The following is a 22,355-nucleotide window of genomic DNA, read 5'->3' on the forward strand; positions in this document are numbered from 1 at the left end:
GGAAATCAAAATCTAAACCAGCTATACTAAAAGTAGTGACTACAGTAACAGAGATAAAACAACTGGAATGGAGATCTTTAGAAAAAAAGAGTTGGAGCAAACTACACAGGAAAAATGGGAATTGTGGGAACAATAAATAGAAGGGAGAAATGACGTTGAAAAGGCGGCAAGACTTATATGCGCTATGTAATGTTTTTTGTGAGAAAGATTGGGTAGATTATACATTTGCAACTGGGAGTGTGTCAGCATGGTTTGTGATGTAAAATGCTTGCAACTAGGATTTTTGTCTGTGTGGTTTGTTTTCATTTATATAAAGTGTATGATTGCCTATGCAGTAAGTGATGGTTTAATAAAGTTGTTTCTTGTTTAAAAAAAAGGCAGAAATTAATAATTTAATATTGCTTAGGTTATACAATATATAGTAATACAGTGGATATAAACATTGTACACACCCCCTGTTAAAATGCCAGGTTTTTGAGATATTAAGACCACAATAAATCATTTCAAAATTTTTCCCACTTTTAGTGTGACCTATAACCTGTACAATTCAATTGAAAAATAAATCTGTTAGGAGAAAAAATATAAAAAAACGTACAATAAGCTGGTTGCGTAAGTGTGCACACCCTTAAACTAATACTTTGTTGAAACACCTTTTCATTTAATTACAGCATTCAGTCTTCTTAGGTAGGAGCCCTATCAGCATGGCACATTTGACTTGGCAATCTTTGCCCATTCTTCCTTGCAAATGCGTTCCAAATATGTCAGATTGCAAGGCCATCTCTTGTGCATAGCCCTCTTCAAGTCACCCCACAGATTTTCTGTTGGATTTAAGTCTGGGGTCTGGCTGGGCCAGTCCAAAAAAATTTTCTTCTGGTGAAACCATTATTTTGTTGATTTGGATGTATGCTTAGGGTCATTGTCATGTTGAAAGGTGAAATTCCTCATCTTCAGCTTTCTAGCAGACGTCTGAAGGTTTTGGGCCAAAAGTGACTGGTATTTGGAACTGCTCATAATTCATTCCACCTTGACTAAAGCTCCAGTTCCAGCTGAAGAAAAGCAACCCCAAAGCATAATACTGCCATCACCATGCTTCACCGTGGGGATGGTGTTCTTTTGGTGATGTGAAGTGTTGTTTTTCTCCAAACGTACCTTTTGGAATTGTGGCCAGAAAGTTCAACCTTGGTCTTATCTGACTGTAACACATTTTCCCACATGCTTTTGGGAGACTTGATGTATTATTTTGCAAATTTTATAGACAGGGCTGGATGTTTTTCTGTGTAAGAAAAGAATTCTGTCTTGCAACCCTACCCCATAGTCCAGACATACGGAGAATACAGGAGACTATTGTGTATAGTACACAATCTGTAGTACACAATTAGTACTTGCTAGAAATTCCTACAGCTCCTTCAGTGTTGTAGGTCTCTTGGCAGCCTCCTTGGACCAGTTTTTGTCTTGTCTTTTCATCAATTTTGGAGGGACGTCCAGTTTTTTGTAACGTAACTGTTGTCTCATATTTTCTCCACTTTTTGATGACCGTCTTCACGGTGTTCCATGGTATAGCCAATGCAGTGAAAATTTTTTGTACCCTTCTCCTGATACCTTTTAACAATGAGATCCCTTTAATACTTTGAAAGTTCTCTGCGAACCATGGCTTTTGCTGTAGCACGCAACTGAGTAAATATCAAGAAAATCCTACTAGGACAGCTGAACTTTATTTGGGATGAATCGGAGTCTCTTTAATTGATGGCAGGTGTGTACACAAGAAGAGTGAATGTTGTAATTAAATCAAAAGGTGCTTCGAAGTATTAGCTTAAGGGTGTGCACACTTATGCAACCAGTGCATTGTATGTTATTTTTTATATTTTTCCCCTAACAGATTGGTTTGTTTTTCAATTGAATTGTACAGGTTATAGGTCACATTAAAGGTGGGAAAAGTTTGGAAATTATTTATTGTGGTCTCATGGTTTATATCACAAAAACCTGGCATTTTAACAGGAGTACGTACACTTTTTATATCTACTGTATATGTGAAGTATAATGTTTGTCGTGCTAATATAGTTTTATTACTTTTATGGGAATGTAAATTTGCCTAAAAGTCACAAGTGATAATTCAATAAAGGTGTTTGAAAGAAAAAAGTATGGTGGAGCATAAACAGATGGTAAACTGAGAACAGAGGTTATTACAATAATAGATCACGCAATTCTAGGTTGGCAATTGAGAAAACAGGAAGATAAATCAGACATGCACTGGAGGATGAAAAGGTCTGGGGGGGGGGGGTAGTGGCAGACTATATTTCAGCACTAACCTTCAAGTCATTAAGGTGCTAGCTGTAAGGCTAAGACAGCAAGAAGTAGAAACAAAGATACTCAAGATCTAGCTAGGAAAATAAAAGGAGAATAAGACAGAAGCTGGAGGACATTTTGGAAGGATTCAGAGAGTATTATTAGGATTTATACACAGAGAAGGATTGACAGGGGAAGTGAGAGGATGCAAGTAGGAGGAGTATGGGAAATCCCAAAGTTTTAAAAAACTACAGGAAGAGGAGAAGAAATGAGGAAGGCAAGTAAATCTGATTGTAATGTTTGCTTACCCTATTTTTTTCTTGTGGTTTTATGCATTTTTTTTCTTTACATTGCTTATCATCATTAAAACAATGTTAAAAGAGAAGTGGTGTAAATTAAAGTACAGTGAAATGACAGATGTTGTGAATAAGAAAATTATACCAAGATTGTAACTACGGATACTGGGCTGGGATGAAATGACATGGATGCACAGACAGGAAATGGATGAATAATGAGAAATTACAGTACACCAGCGGATAATTCAAATGCACCACGTATGAGAACTGCATAGATAGAAACCAAAAGTTGACATAAAAAAAAAAAAAAAGTGATATTTTTGAAGGTTTCCAATTGTGGCAGAAGAAAAAAAATACAATAAACAGAAGATTTGAGGCAGTCAAGGGATACTGGCAGGGAAATAGATTTAATCTGCAATCCCCTAAAACTGTGGGGCTTAGAAGAAATTTGACAAGTTTTCAGTCGTGTACTTTCTTTACAGTTGGTGACTGGAATTTAATGGGTAGCGGAAGTGGAGGTTTACAGATCAAGAGGAATGGTTGCAGAATGCTAAGAGGAAAATAACCGCATGTCTGGAAAATATTTAGGAGTTTAAGAAAATAGCTGTTAAAAAGTTTTGTTTAATAACTTCAATGCACAGATATTTGTATTGTGAAGGCAAACAAAAAGTGAAAACTGCAGCAAAACTTAGGGAACCTATGACGAGAAAGTTAATAATGGATTCTGAACAGATTGAGATATTTCAGCAATATTATGGAAAATATATACACAGCAGAAGCAATTAATAGCATAAAGGAGAAAAATCGTATACAAAACGAGGCAACAAGGAAATCTCCAGGAATAGATGGAACTCCTGTGGAAATCTGAACATTTGGAGGAAGGATGCTGGTGTAAACAGTGTTAATAAATGATATTATGGATCAGAGGCAGAAATAAAAAAAACAGGAGGAGTCCTTTCCAAAGAGTTAAAAATAGAAGGACCAGACAGGGATGCACTCATTCTCTTCACCTATTTGCCATATAGCTGGAATCTTTAGCTAAAGAGATAAGAGATTCATAATAAATCAGGAAAATAATTGGTGCAGTAGTCAGGAAAAAAGCTAGCCATGTTTGTAGACGTTATTCTGCACTTATGACGTTGGGGTGCTGTGGAATTTTATAAGACAGTTTTGTGTACTTTCAGGATGCAAAATAAAGGAAAAACACAAGCTACATTGGTAAATGATGTGTCTACATGTGAATTAGTTCAATATACCCTTATTTATAACAAAACACACTGTCAAAGGCAACAAACACAACCAGAAGCAAAAAAAGCCAACATAGTAATGCTAATTCCAGTAAGGCCCAAATACAATTATTGATAAGTAGGTCCAAGACCACGCTGTAATCTCTTCAAGCCACTTTAATAAAATAAAAAAGATAAGGCACAAGAAAAGAAAAAATACCAAGTAATCAGAAGCCAAAAAGAACATACCAACCACCCTGTGAACCACGATTTATTCCAATAAGTTGAGCGCTTTCTTCGCCACTAAAGGGACTTCCTCAGAACAATGTAAAACAAACACCCAGCTCTTTTTATACTTCACCCTAATTAAAACAATTAAGTCACTGATTATTAAAACCATCAAAAAATACATCAAGTAATACATTTAAAAGTACATTTAAAAGAGACAAAACACATTCACAAATTGTAATTAAGAACTTTACCATGAAACTTCATTATATGTGTGTGTATATATATATATATATATATATATATATATATATATATATATATATATATATATACACACACACACACACACACACACACACACACACACACACACACACACACACACACACACACACACACATATATAAAATCCAAAACTTGCTTTAAATCAGTAAATATCTGGATGACAAATTGCAAAGAAGTTTGGAGAAATTTACTTACATTAGTAAAGATTTGTGGCAATTTTTGGAAAAGTTAAAAGCCACTGAAGTTGCCCAATTTAATTTTGGTGACTGTGGATGTAACCAATCTTTTTTCGGTTATACCTCATGAAATAGGATTATCATGGGTTGAACAGCAAATGAATAAGGCACACATTTTTGATCAAGATCAGATTAATAAGTTCATCACATTGATGGAGGTAGTTCTAAAGACTAATTATATTTTTTTTCAAGGGCCAGTATTATAGACAGATGAAGGATGTTAGCAATGGGGGCAGCATGTGCCCCCATTTTTGTGAATCTGGTCATGTCATTTTGGGAACAGGAATTCCTAATGAAAAGTTCTTTTGAAACTGACATAGTGCATTATACTAGATTCCTGGATGACCTGTTCCTTATTTAGAGAGGAACTGAGCAAAGATTAATAGAACTTTTAGAATATATAAATAAGTCAGTTGAATTTTTAAAATTTACTTATGAGTCACAAGTAACAAAATGTTTATCACCAATATCTACAGAAAATCTACCTTTTCCAATTCATATTTGGATTATACCAGCTGGCACCTGCACCATCAAAAGAAATCCGTAGTCAAGGGTCAATTGGTGCGGGCAGCCAGAATGGTCAACCAATATGAAGATTTTTTTTATGTGAGGTGGATTTCATATTGCAAATGTTTAGGCAGAGAGGTTACCCGAATAACATGTCAGCCATATCCACAGAGGTTAAAAATAAGCGGGATATGGGAATGTACAAGCACATTTTGGATTATGCAAACAATGTTTATTCAGGGGGAGCAGTTTCAATGGTGGGCCACACAAATAATGCCAATGTATGTATGAGTTTAATAATAACATACAACAGTGAAGCCAGTATTATAACGGATATTATTCAAAGAAATTAGGAGATACTATAATTTGATGAGAATATTGCACAGAAGGTGGGTAGAACTCCCAAAATAGTATATAGGAAAGACAGATCTTTCAAGAACATTTTAGAATGGAGGGTTGAGAAGGTAACAGTTAACAGAGCCATGGGTAATTTCAAGTGCAATAGCTGTATGTACTGTTCATTCATTTTGGAAACAGGGAAAGATTTTAAATTAAATTTAAGAACAATATGTATAAATGGACATTTTAACTGTAATTCCACCAATGTGACATATATGGCTAAATGCCAGGGCTGACCCATATTTTATATTGGGAAAACCTGTAGGAAATTTAAAGTGAGGATAGGTGAACATATAGGTGACATAAGGAATAATAGAATCACAAGTCCATTGTACAGACATATACATACAAATGCAGAACATAAGTTTAAATTTATGGTGGTGCAACAGCTGCAAAAAGATGTGCATCTAGATATTATGGAATTAAAATGACAACTGATTTTAAATGCTTCCCATTACCCTGGAATAAATTAAATGATTACTACTTCTAGTATTTTAAAGTTGCGTAATATTTTGGGGTAATGAGGGAGCATATCAATTATGCTGGTTAATCCAACATTTTATATATATATATATATATATATATATATATATATATATATATATATATGCACACATATATATATATATATATATATATATATATAAAAATAATGAAGTTTCATTGCAAAGTTTTTAATTACAATTTGTGAATGTGTTACATCTGTTTTAAATGTACTTTTAAATGTATTACTTCATGTATTTTTGATGGTTTTAATAATCAGTGACTTAATTGTTTAATTAGGGTGGAGTACAAAAAGAGCTGGGTGTTTGTTTTACATTGTTCTGAGGAAGTCCCTTTAGTGGGGAAGAAAGCGCTCAACTTATTGGAATAAACAGTGTTTCACAAGGTGGCTGGTCTGTTCTTTTTGGCTTCTGATTACTTAAAATAAAAAAGATAAAATGGTCAAGGGCTTTCTTCCTTTGAAACTGGACTTCATCAAAACCATTAAACATAATACAACATCTCTTAAACAGTAAAAAATACATCATGTGATCTAGTCAATTAACTTACTCATTTCAATCTTAACGGTGAATCGATTAAAAAACATAAACTACATACATTATAATAACTCCTACTATTATAAAACCATAGCCTTTTTTTTTTTTTTTTTTTTTAATATTCGTACTATGGAGGTGCATTCAATACCTGGTACCATTATGGCGTTTAACCTTAATTGCCACTTTAGTTCACACTTATTACCCTTATTTATGGTGACACAAAAACATGAAATATTTAGGTATATAATTAAATGAATGGCAGTTGATCAATAATCTTTCATTTAGTTTCTATTTAAACAATAAATAAAATTAATGACCACAGACAAAAAGATGCAGACAGGGAAACTGCTTTTAGTTCCTTTGGTGCTGAAGATATGCCAGCCAAATTTTTATCAGTTAAATGTGGATGACAAGTTAAAAAAAAAAACGGTTGAAAGAATTTATATCGGAAGGCAAGAGGTCAACAGTAAAGTAGGATAATTTGATTTGTCCTACTGAATGTGGGGTGGAGGGAGTTAGAACTACCTACTTGGAGGGGATAATGCAAAGCTACACAATTGGGACTTTAGCATAAGCAGGGAGGATAAAGATAAACGTGGGAAAAGATGATGGGAGTCAAGTGGAAATTTGAGGGATGAAGAAAGGTTAGGGTTTTGAAGGAAAGCCATTAGGCAGAGTGGAAACAGTAAGAGTATCACAAAGAAGTTGACAACATTATAAAGACTAAATTAGTAATGAAGTAGAAAAAGTAGATTTTGCCAATAGGAACAGGGCAAACACACACACACACACACACACTTGTACATATCATTGAATACAATGCCCCCTTTGGCATGTGCATGTCCAGACACATGCAACAACTGAATCGCCAACAGAGACACTTTACTAAAAAGGATACTAAGCCTAAACAAGATGTTTTACATTGAACAACTCAAAGCCCTGTCACTATACTCAATACCCTACAGAATGCTAAGAGGTGGCCAGAAACTGGCAAACAAGGTATCCTCCAACCCATTACTGATGCATTTACTGCACATCAAGTCAAATGGCTAAGAGGTGGCCAGAAACTGGCAAACAAAGTATCCTCCAACCCATTACTGATGCATTTACTGCACATCAAGTCAAATGGCATCAGAAATACTCAGTCTAGGGATCTAAACCTCTTCTGCAGCACCTACAGAATGGTTTGGAGGGGTAGGTATATTTTGCAGAGGATATTGCTGCTGTGAAACAGACTCCATGTCTACGTAAAACAAAGTTCATCCCTGTCCATTTTCAAACCTAACTTGGACTGCCCCCTGTACTACTAATGGACACAGACAGATGTTAAATTCTTTATCCCATGCATGGGTCCCCTCAAATTATCCATGGTATGATCCTAGTTATTCTCAGTAGGGGTAATATACATTACTGATCATGGGATGTATCTATAACTAAATGGGATAGGTCATTTCAAGACCAAAAAGGGAAATTTGCTAGGCTTAAAATGGCCCGCAAGTGCAGACAGTTGAATACATTCATAGGTAAGTACAAGGCTAAGGAAGAAGGCAGGCAATAGATAGTTAGCAGGAAGTAGCTGGGTGAAACTAAGAAACCATATTACTTGGAGAAAATAAGCTGGAAGGGAAACAGGACAGCATTATAAAAAGCCAAGCATTTGTTTTGTTAACATCTTTGTAATGCTAATGGGGGAATAAAAATAACAGTTTCCATTACTACTGTCCTATATATATGTTTAACAATTTTTCATTCACTCTAACACTGCAGCAGTTGCTCAGTTCTCCTCCTGAATATACATACACTGTTCCCACAAATTCCATCTACTTCTAAGCAATTTGCTCCTTCCCTTTTCTAAAGATACATCTCTAGTTATTTTATCTCCTTTACAATATTCCATATTTCAATTACAGTTGGTTTACACCTTGATTTTTGATCTTCTAGTAATTTTTGGCAGCTCGTAAACTTAGTAAGGCTTTGCTATGTATGCATTTCACAGCACACATCGCAGTTCAAAAAGAATAATTTCCTTAGATAAAACAATTTGTTCCCCCAACCTGTGTGTCACAGTACTCTGTATGGAATTTTTAAAAATCTTCCAACTCATTACATTCCGAAATAACATGTTCCCAATTACCCCTCTCTTCCCCATCAAACCTCTTTTGAAGAAAAACCCAGTCTGTTTTGGGTATAAAAGGTACACATGCAAACGTTTTCTGAATTTTGCTGTAGGTTTACACAATTTCTTTCCACTGGCCCTTTGTCTTGCCATGCTCCTTTTCCCAAGCTTTTCTAACCTTTTCCACTTGATTCTTAAAAGTTATCATGCAATATGTAATACAACCTACTAATTATCCATTTTCAGCTGCAACTTCTGCTCTAGACTCAATTGAAAACCCTGCCAAATATGATCATTCACTTAGCATTCTACAGTCTCTTTCTCTATGCATATACTCTTGTTATCAATCCCTGGTTAGGAAAGCAGTCTCTAACTCGCAGTCCAAATTTCTCCTTAGCCTCATTCAGCTCTCATTACCTTTCCCTCTTCAAATTCCCTCCAGTGTACTACCAATACCCTGGTCCCTCTGCTAAATTTCCTCAAATGAATTCAAGCCCCCCTTTGCCTTTTTTTTTATACCCTTACCACCTTACATACCTATTTCTCCACTCCTGCACTATCTTGCATCTCAAAATACTATCTGTACTTCACAAATGCAATACTCTGTACAATTCTTATTTTCTTTAAGGAAATGCATCCAAAATCCTAGTCTCTCCTGAATCCCACCCTGCTTCATCATCACCTTTTTCCACTTTGACTTATAACCTTCTGCTTGAGTTATGTATTGCGCAGCTTTAAAATATACCTTCCAATCAGGTAACCCTAAACCACGTTGTTCTATAAAAGGAATAGCTATTTATGGATGCTAACAGTCCTACAATTTAACATTGAATACCTGTTGACAATAAATTATTTTGTCCGTATAGCAAATTACTTTGCATTGTAAGGGGTGCCAAGATTATGCTCTGGAAATGGGGAAAAGACATGTTTATTAAATGCTTTTCTGGCATTAGGAACTTATTCAGCTTTGGTTAAGCATCCTTGATCACTGTAACAGCTTCCCCATAGCAATTCTGTTGCGCCCACTCTCTGTATGGCAGAAGCAAGTATAATAAAAAAAAACTTTCACAAGACATAAAATATTTAGCACTGCTAAACTATTTATTTCTATAAATTTCTATTGTACATTGGAATAGGTACAGTTCCATGAACTACAGAAGCAATACTGCCTGACATGGTAGGCATTATAGGGAAATAACAGGCCACCCCTGGAATGTGTGTTGCTGCCTGTGATGCCCGTGCCCTGGTCCAGCAATCAAGGAGCCTCAATCCTCACAACTAACACCAGTGAGGAGAGTCTCACACAGGAGGAAAGGATAACAAATACACACAGTATAGTGCAATTTCCCTTAACAGCACACAGAGATCACAGTCAGTCTGGGGCTCATCGGTCCCTTGCTCTCCAGGTACTCAATAAGACTCCTCACTGGCACAGCTATAGAGTGCGGATCTCAGCCTAGTGGGCAAACTAAAACCTTCAGCCCCCACTCTGTCCAGCCAGTGCTTTGTGTCCCTGCCCAAGTAGCTGACAAATACACTTTGTGTGGTTATATAAACTCTTCTCAGACACTCCTGGGGAAGGCTGGCACAGGTTCTCCAGCTGTGCCCCCTTTTCCCAGACTATACAGTACCACCCACTAATATTTATCAGCTACTCAAAGGCCCTTAAAAGGGTGTCCAATTATTACTGTGCAATATTATTATCCAATTGGTAGTATAGCCCAGGGCTAAAGCTATTGGGGTGGCTTTGTACAATTTTACAAAAGGCATGCAAGTACTCTAAAGAGCTTACATTATCTCTACAAAAACAGCCACAGTTGAAAGGGTTTAAAAATATTTAATAACAAACAATCAAAACACAAGACAATACTTTTTTACTACACAGTAAAAAATCAAGAGTTCAGGGATCACATAGAAATACTTAAAATAATTCAGTAGTACAGTTCTGACATCACAGAAAAATAGTCTAATCTTTCTAGTTTCTAGCTATTTCTAAGAGAAAACACAAGTTTAAGATAAACTTACATATAGAGCAAGGCAGTGGTGATGAGTTGGATGGTCAAGACAAAAATGCTTGATGCTCTCATTCTCTGTTTTTAAAAATCACATTCCTGGTTCACATTACATCATTCTTCACACTTCCCTGGGTTCCCAGGCTAACAGAAACTACATTTACATTCTTCACCTCTGGGCAGAAACCAGAGCAATAAAAGACATTTATGCATGCAAATTCTGGTCATTAACTCGGGCCATAAAACAATAGGCAGGATGCCTCACTCTAGACTCACTGACTCAGAGTTTTAACATCAAAGGGTCACAACATGCTTTACTTGGTCAGTAGAGTGCACTGTCACATTTTTTTTCCAGTTCCACATGTAACACTATTTTTACCATTTAAGACAACAAGCCTGTGCTTTACATTAATATTTACAGATGACAGAATTAACTCCAAAATTCTATTTGGCTAGGCTGGCAGCCTTCACCTATCTTCACCCAATCTTCACACTGCCCTACAACTCCCACAGTGTCAGGCACTATTACAATTAGAAAATGGGAAACCTGTTAAATCGTTTTTGTATTTGTTTTATTAATCACTTGTACATGGACATGTAAATGAATGAATTTTACATCTAAAATGTAAAATTTACGTATTAAAATGACTACACAAAGACATATTACACAGAGAAAATGACAGAGGCAATGTCTCACATATAGAGAAACGCAGATGCACATGCCTCCGAGTACACAATCACACACCGTTACTAACTATGCACACTTCAGCTGTCTTATTGTGATCAAATGAAAACACACATAAATAATACTTTATTTCACTCAACAACCTCTGCACTTAGAAAAATGACTAACTTAAAACAACCTGCTTCTCAAAGCCTAGCTTCTTCTTTTCCTTCCAAAAAACCTCAATCCAGCTAAAGACAATTTCTCCATCTCATCCTTAGACAATACAATTATCACCGCCAACTCAAAACACCAAATAGCTTGGCATTACCATAGACGACCAATTAAAATTTGACCTACATATCTTAAACTGTATCAAAATGTCCAATCAAAAACTAGGCCTTCTATACCGCAACAACAAATATATAGCAAGCAAATCTAGAACTATACCGGCTCAAACATTTATTCTACCATCTCGGTTGTAGGCTGCTCCCATACCTACTAACCTCCAAAATAATCTCTTAACCAAACTAGAAACCACTTAGAACAAGACAGCCAGATTCGCAGCCAGTAATAGCTACAAATCCCATCACTGCATATCCCTGAAAAGCTTAAGATTGCCTGAGCTCCCCCACAAGCTTCAAGTATCACAACTACAAATCGCGCACAGCATCCAAAATAGCCCCAACTCCTGTCCTGCCCTTACAGACATAATTACACACTACACACCCACTCGTAACCTCAGAAGCACAAAACCATTTAACATAGCGAGACAGGTTTTAAAAAAAAAAAAGCAACGGAGAAAGCAATATCTCCGTTGCTTTTTACTCTGTTTCGCTATGTTAAATGGGTTTAACATAGCGAGACAGCTTTAAAATAAGCAACAGAATCTCTGTTGCTTATTTTAAAGCTGTCTCGCTATGTTAAACCCATTTAACATACCGAAACAGTAAAAAGCAACGGAGATCTTGCTTTCTCCGTTGCTTTTGGCCACAGCTCTGATGTACTGCATGGGCACGCACAGTACATCAGAACTGCCGCGGATACCAGACAGCTGCGGAAGGGCAGCAAAGAAGCATTATACAATGCCATTATTTAAGAAAAGTAATTGTTTCTTTTCTTAAATAATGTCATAGTATAATAGCAATAACCCACTTCTGGGTGTGGGTAATGCAGGATTTACCCACGGTTGTCTTTGTTTGGTCCCTTGGGCTTCACCCTCGGGACCAAACCATGCCAACCATAGGTAAATCCCGCATTACCCACACCCAGGCATGGGTTATTGCTATACTGGTCAGGAAATTACCTAATGAATTTTGTTTCTTCTCTCAATTAACATATCTGTGTGGTATCCACTTAAACTGTCTACATATATTACTCTCTCTGCAGTTAGTACCTATGCTATTAAATGCATCTTTGCTATACTATGTCATGCTGTTACTGATTTGATTTTTTTTTTATTTAGGCATTGCTACATTCCTTGTAAACAACTTAATACTAACCAACTTTCTCAAAACAGATTGCTACTGCATTGTCAAAATAAATACTGTACTTATGCCTTGTATATATTCATACTGTATACTTCTCTGTTTTTGTTCTGTTAAGTATCTTACAACTTGAATTGTTAATTTTTTTCTTATTTTTTCATTACTTTCTGGGAGCTTTTCTCCTTGAGCCTCTGCTGAAAAAGAGGATCTCTGGGCTCTGTTGAAATAACCCGGTTAACAAATGTAAAAAATAAATAAATTTAAGGTAATCATTGTCAGACATATATAATCTATAGCATTAGGACTATCACACCTCCTCACACATGTGATCCCCTTCTAAACACTGCAGTTACTTGCATTAAATCCATTTATATTATTTGCTATTTATTTTTTTCCTCTCATTTGTGGCCTACTAAGAGCCTGAGCTAATAAGAAGAAAGGAAAAGACAGGTCCTTGGATCTGTTGCAGTTATTCGGTTAAGTTCTCTTTTGTTTTATCCCCTCTTGCTAAACATGCCTTTAAGGACTGCAGTTAGTGTGTGTGTGTGTGTGTGTGTGGGGGGGGGGGGGGGGTATGGCCAGCTCCTGAAGAAGATTTCAGTCTTGACATTTGAATTTACCAGATTAAGTGCTCTAGATTTCTCTGACCTTACCTGTACAATAATACCAATTTCCGGACTGGTGAGCATCCAGTGAGGATCACGGATTCTCCAAGCTCAGTTTCTACAAAAAAAAAAAGAAGAAGAAGATTAGGTCTTGCAACTCATAGCCCATCTTATTACATGTTCCCAACATAAATGTCAAGATGTACCTATCAAACTTTGCTCTCAGGGTGAATTTCTTGACATCCTTGTCTCAAACACGTAACATTCTAGTTATGATTGGAGACACCATGATAATCCTCTACAATACCACTCTTCAGAGGTTATCTTCACACATGAAGCAGAACCTGCTTTGCATTTCAGAAGATAATTTGTGCTTAACATATCAAGAAATAAACTGTTGACAGCATGCACATCAATCGGGGAAATATGCAAATGTAATACAGACAAGTTTAAAAGATTTCTAACCCCCTAGACCTCTCAACATTGTCAAAGGTAGTAGACACAGCTAAAATGTTGGTGAGAATTCATAGAAGGTAGGCACAACCTTTGAGGAGGTGTTTAACAAACGTCTGAAGTACTGCAGAGGTTAGAACAAAATGCCTGTAACAAAGGTTTCATTTATTGAAAAAATTAACTATTACAAATGGCTGCATTATCCTCCCCCATAGTTTAGTGGTTACGTCCTCATGTATAATGATGATAACGTTTACAACAAAAAACTGTTTAGAGGAAAACCTAAAAGTAAAGAAAAGTGAAAAAAAGAAAAATAAGAAAACAATTAGTATTTAGAAGATAGTTGTAACAGCTATTTGGTGCTTCAAATTTCTCTCACCAAGGCACAATGCAGCTAAAACAAATTTAAAAACGTTAATTTAAAAAAGGCAGCAGAATGTATGATAGAGCTCCAGTTATAGAGGAGGATTACTTTCACATTTTGACCTACTTAGTTTGCTTCTTTATCACCGGATCTATTAAAAACCCTAATAATACAAATTTGGAAACAATCTTCCCCCAAGAAAGTATTCAAGCCACATAATCAGATACTGACTAGAGAAAATTTAGCCAGGACAGCAGGGAAATTCTCCTACTCTTACAACTGCTGTGATAACATTTGTATCCAAACTGAACTATCACCAAAGTAAGGTGTACTAAGCCTCAGTCTAACAGTGCACCCAAAGTGGAGTACAGCACCCCTAATGCTACACTGCAGCATCAGTAATGGAAAATGAATCCCATCATCTGAAGTGGTAATAGAACCCACCCTTCTGATCGTCCAGCACCAAAAATTAATGTGCTACCTGTTGAGCCATTTACAACACACCTTCTGTTTGAATTTGTTTATTGGAAAGGCTAAGGCCCAGCAAAGGTAGTAATGACATTGTGAGCTAGCTAAGAAACTGATAAACAGGACACCTTACAGCATCCAGTATCCAGTTTAAAAAAAAATTGTATATAAACTTTCTGACAATAGATCTCTTTTAATGTTCTGTTTCTCTCCCAGTGCCTGAAGACCATCATCTCCCATAGCCCATTGGCTTTACGGATATGTGATCCTCCATCCCAGGGGTAAGCACCCCGTGTTAACTTTGCTAGAAGACAAATGCCTTCTGATAAAGAACATGCAAACAAGGCAATCATCCTCACTGAAACTCGTCAACTAAAGATGCTGTCTTTATTTGCTTCATTTCTTATTTATCCACAAATACATGCAGTCTAAGTAGTATCTTCAAATGTTAGTGGTGCTGACTGATCGAGCCTACTCTTTCAGGCCAGCTCTCTATACATTCCGTTTCCATACTGATCTAAGAGAGTCGATCTGTTAAAAATGTAATGGTAAGTTTTTCCAATAAAATGAAAGGAATATACATGAATAAATGAAGTTAAGGGCAACCCCCGACTTCATTCCTTACACTCCTTTAGGCACTTGTCCCCTTTCACTGACTTAGATTTTAATCACCCTCTGCTCCGCTTTCATCCTTTGTACCCCCCTATTCAGTCTTCCCAGCCTCATTTTCTGGCATGTCTGCTCTAGTTTAGATTGCCAACACTAACAGTGCTGGCACAGAGTGCTTACTGCATTTCAATTTCTTGTCTGAATTAGTATGCTAAAATTAAGAAATTTTGTATTTACCTAAATCTCTCTCACTGTCTAGACAGCTACATAGTTTTTTTATTGTAAGCTGTTACTTCTGTATTTGACCGTAATGGCACAAACAAATATCTTTTTGATTAGCCCACACACCTGCTTAACAAAATGAAGCAATAAATAAGTATCCTAGCTCTGCAGAGTAGAGGGATAAAGCCTTGACCACTATCAGTGTTTGAATAGTGGCTTTAGCACTAGTATATCTAGGTGGAGAGGATTACGTGACTGGCCAATACCAGCTTCCCATGCCTGAGGAGAGGAAGTGGTGGCTACAGTCAGCCGATAATAACCAATACACAAGCAAAGGCTTGCACATCACCAGAAAGGCCAAGACTAGCAACATGGACTTGGCAATTCAAAATCAGTGATAATAACCCACATTAGCAAACGAGCAGGAAACACAACAAAACACTCGGAGAGGACACAGGAGGCACAGCAGAGACAGATCCTCACATAAAACACCACGTTACACAGAAACACCATCATTGTTGGGATGCCAGCAAGGGCCTTAAATGCATCCATGGCTACCTGCATGACTAACCTTTGATAATAGGCTCAAGAATAACAGGGAGAAATTTGATGATGAGCAGGTATGGAGGGGAAAAAGGGCCAAGGACAAAAACAATACATAAAACAGTAAAAAAAAACAAAGTTACTACCCAAAATGTGAAAATCGTTTTTTTTTTCCACACAGTGAAAGATTACCACTTTAAACTGGAACTCAAGTAGTGAGCATTAAAATTTAAACAATGCAATCTGGAATTTATTGTGCACATCAATATGCAATACTGCACCACATGCAACCATTTCTATGGTTTATGATTTGACATCTGTAATCTATACAGCACAGGAAAAACTTGATAATACATTACTGAAAATTACTTGCAAAATGATACTGAAAGATAAAATCCTACAGCTGAAACCATTTCATGTTACTCTCTTTCTGTAAACTGCAGCCATAGCTAAAAGAGAATTAATCTGGATGCCTTTCACAAACCAGGGTTCAGCCAGCCACTGACAGAACAAGCTCAAATCTGCAGTATTCAAGAAAGAAGAAAGCATGACATCGCCGTCAGTCAAGCAACTATAACAGGAATCCAGCCATATAACAGCAAGAAAGGCAAGGCATGCAGACATAAAGGTGCACACAAGTAAAGTTGGAAAATCTGATGCAAAGGAATATGTACATTTAAATTTAGAAACACAAATCCAGCCTTGCAGCAAGCAGATAAGTAAAACAAAGGAAACAGAGTTCATTCTGATTATCAAAGAAGATAAGGGAGGATTAAAAGCATTCTACCCAAAGACAAAAAATACAAAGGAGATAAGAACATCCAAGTAAAAAAAATGGGGGGGGGGGCACTGGAAAAGCAGACAAAGGCCAAGACATAAAAGAAAACGACTAGTATGATTACAATGGAGATAAACATCTTTTTAGATGCATTAAAAGACACACACACACACACACACACACACACATACACACACACACACACACACACAAGAAAATGTTGGGCTAAAAGCCCTCACAAAAAGAGAACCTGCTAGAATGAAAAACAGAAATGGACAGTCAGCTAAACAAAGTCAGGAAAATACACCACTGAAGAAACACTCTTGTTCAGGCACAAGGGTAGCTTCTGCATGTAAGGCCTACTCAGGAGAGGGAAGGAGATGACAGACCATGTACATTCCAGTATTACAAGTGCCTTTAGGAATATTCAAACACTAACATCTTGTTAGAAACTAGTGGGGCTGCAGCAGATTCTTACATAACATTCTGTCTGCAGAATAAGGGCTGTGGAAGCACAGGTCTGATAGGATGATCACTGCAGGGATCATCATCTGCACCTATCAAAGTTCGGATAGCATCACACCCCACCCCACGTCAGGGGTAGCTAAACTGCAAAGCCACTTGGGGTAGGCACACTGTGCATGCCTTCCACAGGTTCTGCTCCACCATGTCTGTAGCCCAAGTGTCCACTAGGCCACCTATGCCCGCCCACTTCAAGGGCCCAACTGCACTGGCATGTAGTGCCCCCACAGCCTGTTACAGTGGCCACACTGCACATGACTGTACTGGTTTCCCACCCAGTCAGCAGAAGAAATCTAGGACACTGATCTCCATCCCCTTGACCCATGTGGTCTCCATCTCCCCCGAACAGTAGTGCCACACTCCTCAGTTGTGTAGACAGTCATGTGTTCCTAGGCACCAGTGTAAATGACACCAGCTGTGACCAAAATGCTTGATGCACAATGTGACTTGACCTTGTACCCCCCAGTATAGCCTGTAGAGAAAAGTACTTATTTTGTTATGTGCAACACTGCATTACCTTCTTACACATGTCTGGGCACACAGAGCTGTGTTAGATGTTGCTGTTTTGACTGTTAAATGACTGAAAAGCAAGTACCACATATAGTAACTTATAACATAGATGTTCAAATGATCACTGCTGCAGTAGCCTTAGCTATATGGGTTATATCATGCCAAGGACATAATAGCTGCCCAGCTTCCAAGCTTCAGGGCACAGTGCACACACCCATACTGTCAAGCAGCTCAAGCTGACTAAAAGATAGGTTTGGGTGCAAAATGCTGAAAGGACAAGATTGGGAACAGCAAAAAATAAATGTCCACACCTTGGCATAAAAAACACACCAAATAACAAGCGGGATGGATAAAGAGGGAATGACCACTTCAGCAGTGCTCATTCAAACATCTATTGTTATGCTAAGTTCAACTTACACACCTGTATTATGTTCTTTATACTGATCACTGCTGCAGTAGCTTTAGCTATACGGGTAAATTACCATAGCTAACTACATTTTAGAGGTGGATGGAGAAGGGTCCAGATACCCTTGGAGAATGGTCCTAGCAAAGCATAATCTCGACCTCGAGAAGGAATCAAGCTTATAGTGCTTTGTAAAAGTATGAACAGAGGACTAAGAAGCAGCTTCTAGAATACTTTTAAAAATCCAACCTTTTCCAAAAAGCCATTGAAGAAGCCAAGGTACTTCTACAGTGGGCCTTGACCAAGGGCATCCGTAGGCAGCTGCAAGGGGGTGCACATGCACCCCCTGGATCACAGCCAGATTCAGCACTAGGCGACCAAGAGTGTTTTAAACATTTTTCCAGTAAGCAATGAAACAAAACATATGAACCAATAATGACAAAACTGCCCATTTCAGAACATTTCAACAATAAAAGGCCACTCGAACCTCCGTCATTACAGCCCACTAATATCAGTTTATATGCACAATCTCTGCAGAGGTAAAAGTCATCTGCATAATTCCACATTAAAGAGGTATGCAACTAACAAAAAGGTTACTGCTAACAAACAACTTTATATTTCAGTGTTTCATTTACAAATTCACTGCCTGCTGCCAGTTGGTTGTTCAAAAAGGAGACAAAGAGGTCTACTTGAGAAACTCCTCACAAATGATCAAAGCTTGAAGATCCCTGGATCTATTTCCCATTTGTGAGGGTTTGCCATGGTCCTCTCAGCTTGTCTGCCACATAATCTTTCTCGGAGAATGTAGGTACAACATGGTTCCCCTTTACTATAGTGATGTGGCACATCAACAAACATTGTCTAAACACTTGAAGTCCTGGGGAACAAAGATGAGAATTAAACACCTTGACCAGGGCAAGCATCCTCTGATATTCATATGCTTGCATCTATCCTTCATGTCCCAAACCCACTATACTTTTATCTCTCATGAAACTGCTCCCCAAGCAAAAGTCCAAAGCATTTGTGGTGACCAACTGCTTTGGAGCAGGAAGGGAGAAGGAAAACGTTTAATATATCTGTTGTCTCCACCAAGTAACGTCTCTGCTGACGAACTTCAGTATTAGGATATAAAAGATAAAGGGTGCTGATGCTGGGGCCAAAGAGGTTTCAGATACCACTGTATCTTTATCATATGGAGTATTGTCAGACTCAGACTCACAGATGTCATGAGACCCAAAATCCTGAGATATTCCCATGCATTAACCAGAACCTGAGTGGAAATACATATCTATTTTTTCCTGTGGAAGAAAAGTTCTTTGAACTGAGGTGTCTAGCTGACATACCAGGAACACTATCCTATGTGAGGGAGTCAAGAAAGACTTTTGAATGTTATCTTGGAATACCAGCTTGTGCAAGAGATCTATTACCCTAGAGAGAGATTTTGTTCAATTTGAAAGACAAAACTACTCCGCAAAGATAAGCAAGTTGTCTAAATATAGAAAAATGTGGATACCCTGTAGCCTGGAATGAGCTATAACTGGAGCCAGACACTTTGTGAACACTCTTGGTGCAGTGGATAATCCAAAGAGTAAGGCAGGGAACTGATAATGTGATCCAGACACACAAAACCTTAAAAAAAAAAAAAAAAAACATGTGAAGTCTAGATGAATAGGAATATGATAAGCATCTTTTAAGTCTAGTGTTAACAGGAAACTTGAGAAAGGAGAAGAAGCAAACAGGTTATGGAATGACATCATTTTGAATTTAGGAACCATCACAAACAAGTTTAGGAAAGAAATATCCAGAACTGGTCTCCAAGCATTTCCTTTCATTGGGAATTGCAACATCCTTGAATAAAACCCTTCCCCACTTGGGAAAGTCTGACACTCCTGTTCTTCATCACATGCTTTCCCAAGGAGGAAAGAAGAGTTTGATCTGCAGGATGAGGAATGATCCCCTGGAAAGGAAGAATTTCCTCCCACCGTCATTAGTAACCCCGATGAATGATTTTTCAGAACCCATTTGTCTGAAACAATCTGTTGTCAAAGAGAAAAATGGAGATTCAGACTTTCTGAAAGAGAAGGACAATAGTGAGAGAGGGTCCCAAAGTCTCTTGAATAGTCATTCAGACAAGCAAATCTCATTAAAAACAGTAACAGTGGCCATAGCCCTGGAAGAATTGTCAGAGTCATATACACACAGTGCAAACAATTAGTAGTGACCTATGCAATAGAAGAAAGTACATTATTTAAAGCAGATTTTTCTTCACAAGAAGAAACTGTTGATAAAACATTCTTAACACGATGTCAGAATAAACTTTAACATAAGAGCCTGATTAATTCTGAAATTCAAAGTTGCAGAAGTATATACTTTTCCCCATACCTAGCAATAATTTTCCCATGCTTACTAGAAAGACTAGAATTGGAATTATTTAAGTGCTTAGTAGCAGAGGAGTCATCTCAGACAATAGCTGCTTGGTCAGGGCTGAGAATGGTGTATAAAAGTTTAAAAGACTTAAGGAACTTTAAACATCATGTGTAGGAACAGATGGCTGATTATCAGGAAAACTGCAGACAGTAAGACTTGCTCACTGAAGGGCGAGCCCCAATAGCCGCAGAGGAGGTGGCTGTAGGTGCTACACCAGAAGGATCCAAGGTAAAAGATGAGTGGTCTGAGGTACAACTGGCAAATTGCTAGCCTGCTGTGGTGGTAAAGGCTGTTTGCTTAACTTTTTTCTTTTTGTGGCTGGAAGAAGGACTGACCATCTGTTCCATGGTCAAGCCAAAAACGGTGCCTCTGTCCTGGGGAAAACAAGCAACAAATGTCAGTCCACAAAAGTTCCAATTAAAAAACACAGCAAATAGCTCTCTCATATATTACAGAAGCCCCACAATGGAAAAATAACTAACTGATAAAACATTTTCTGTGGTTAATACTACTTTTAAACTGACAGAAATGAGTTCTCCCTTTAAAAGTACATTACAGTCGTGACAGTATGTTAAAACATAACACTCCTAGCTTTAAAATAACTTTCCTGAAGAGGAAAGTAATAAAACATCAGTAAAAAACAAACAAAAATAGAAAAATAGAAGGTTTTACCCCCAAAGGGAACTCATCTGCCTGGCTAAGGAAAGCACAAGTCGATAGTCAGTCCTTACAAGCTTCAAAAGAAAGAGAGTACTCTTCAGCGGCAGGAAAGAATTAAAGGGCTTTGTGCCCAAACTCACAGTCACCTCTGCTTGATCTGCATGACAGCTGGGGCACATGGAAAGTGCCCTGAAGCTTTGGAAGCTGGACGGCCGTTATATCCTCGGCAGGATATAACCCATATAGTTAAGACTGTAATGTGAAGAACATCAAAGAAGTCAAACCAAAACACAGGAGGTAAAAGTTGAAGTTAGTACCTTTGCTTCTCTTCTCTGACCAAACAAACTTCCAGCTCATATTCTGTTCTATACATCACTTGCGGACTAGTATCCCCTTCTAAATCATACTAACCATAGTCCCTCTTCCATTCAGTATGCAATAGACAAATTCACTGTGCAATATCTATCCACCTAAAATGAATGTTCCACAATTCAGTTTCTAAAAAAAAAAAAAAACCTTGACTATTCCAGGCCATTTGCTCAGACTCCCAACTTTCATACAAAAACATTTACCTCATAAAGCCCTGACTTAGTAGTTCAAATAGAATTGCTCTGGAAGCAAAAGAAACTCATGACTTTGTGTCTGTTAATAATGCTTACAGAACTGGCATGTAAAGAGACAGAAACACATCAATGCAAATAAAGTACATATTTCTTGTACTACTTTGACAGAAATCTGATATCTCTTGCACACCAAACATGCCACTGGTGTGTAGCAAAAATCTACAGCACCATGCGGAAATAAAAATACTAAAAAATAAAAGTCCTAAAATCAAACACAATACTAATATCAGCTTTCTATTGTACTTGCATCTAGCTGTCCTAGCAGGGTGTTTTGTTGAACTGTATATTATCATCTACTACTTGCTTTCACAGCTATCTTTCTAGCCACCAACAAGCTGTTATATGGAAAGATGAAGCTTCTACCTTTCTTCCTCTTACTGTTGGAG

The 22,355-nt window shown here is 37.5% G+C and overlaps 1 protein-coding gene across 2 annotated transcripts in view; it reads right to left on the reverse strand.

The window, feature by feature from the left end:
• Window positions 1-22,355, reverse strand: part of GALE (UDP-galactose-4-epimerase) — a 553,592-nt gene that overhangs the window by 525,773 nt on the left and 5,464 nt on the right. The window contains exons 2-3 of one of the 2 annotated variants that reach the window (XM_044060072.1): window positions 13,436-13,505; window positions 4,055-4,167 (exon numbers count right to left, since the gene is read on the reverse strand). The gene's annotated coding sequence lies outside the window, so the exon portion shown is untranslated. The remainder of the gene's footprint in view (window positions 1-4,054; window positions 4,168-13,435; window positions 13,506-22,355) is intronic. The other variant, XM_044060070.1, reaches the window with a different exon arrangement.

The sequence above is a fragment of the Protopterus annectens genome, chromosome 1.part2 (assembly GCF_019279795.1).
Source record: "Protopterus annectens isolate FY-2018-M chromosome 1.part2, PAN1.0, whole genome shotgun sequence".
Lineage (NCBI taxonomy): Eukaryota > Metazoa > Chordata > Ceratodontiformes > Protopteridae > Protopterus > Protopterus annectens.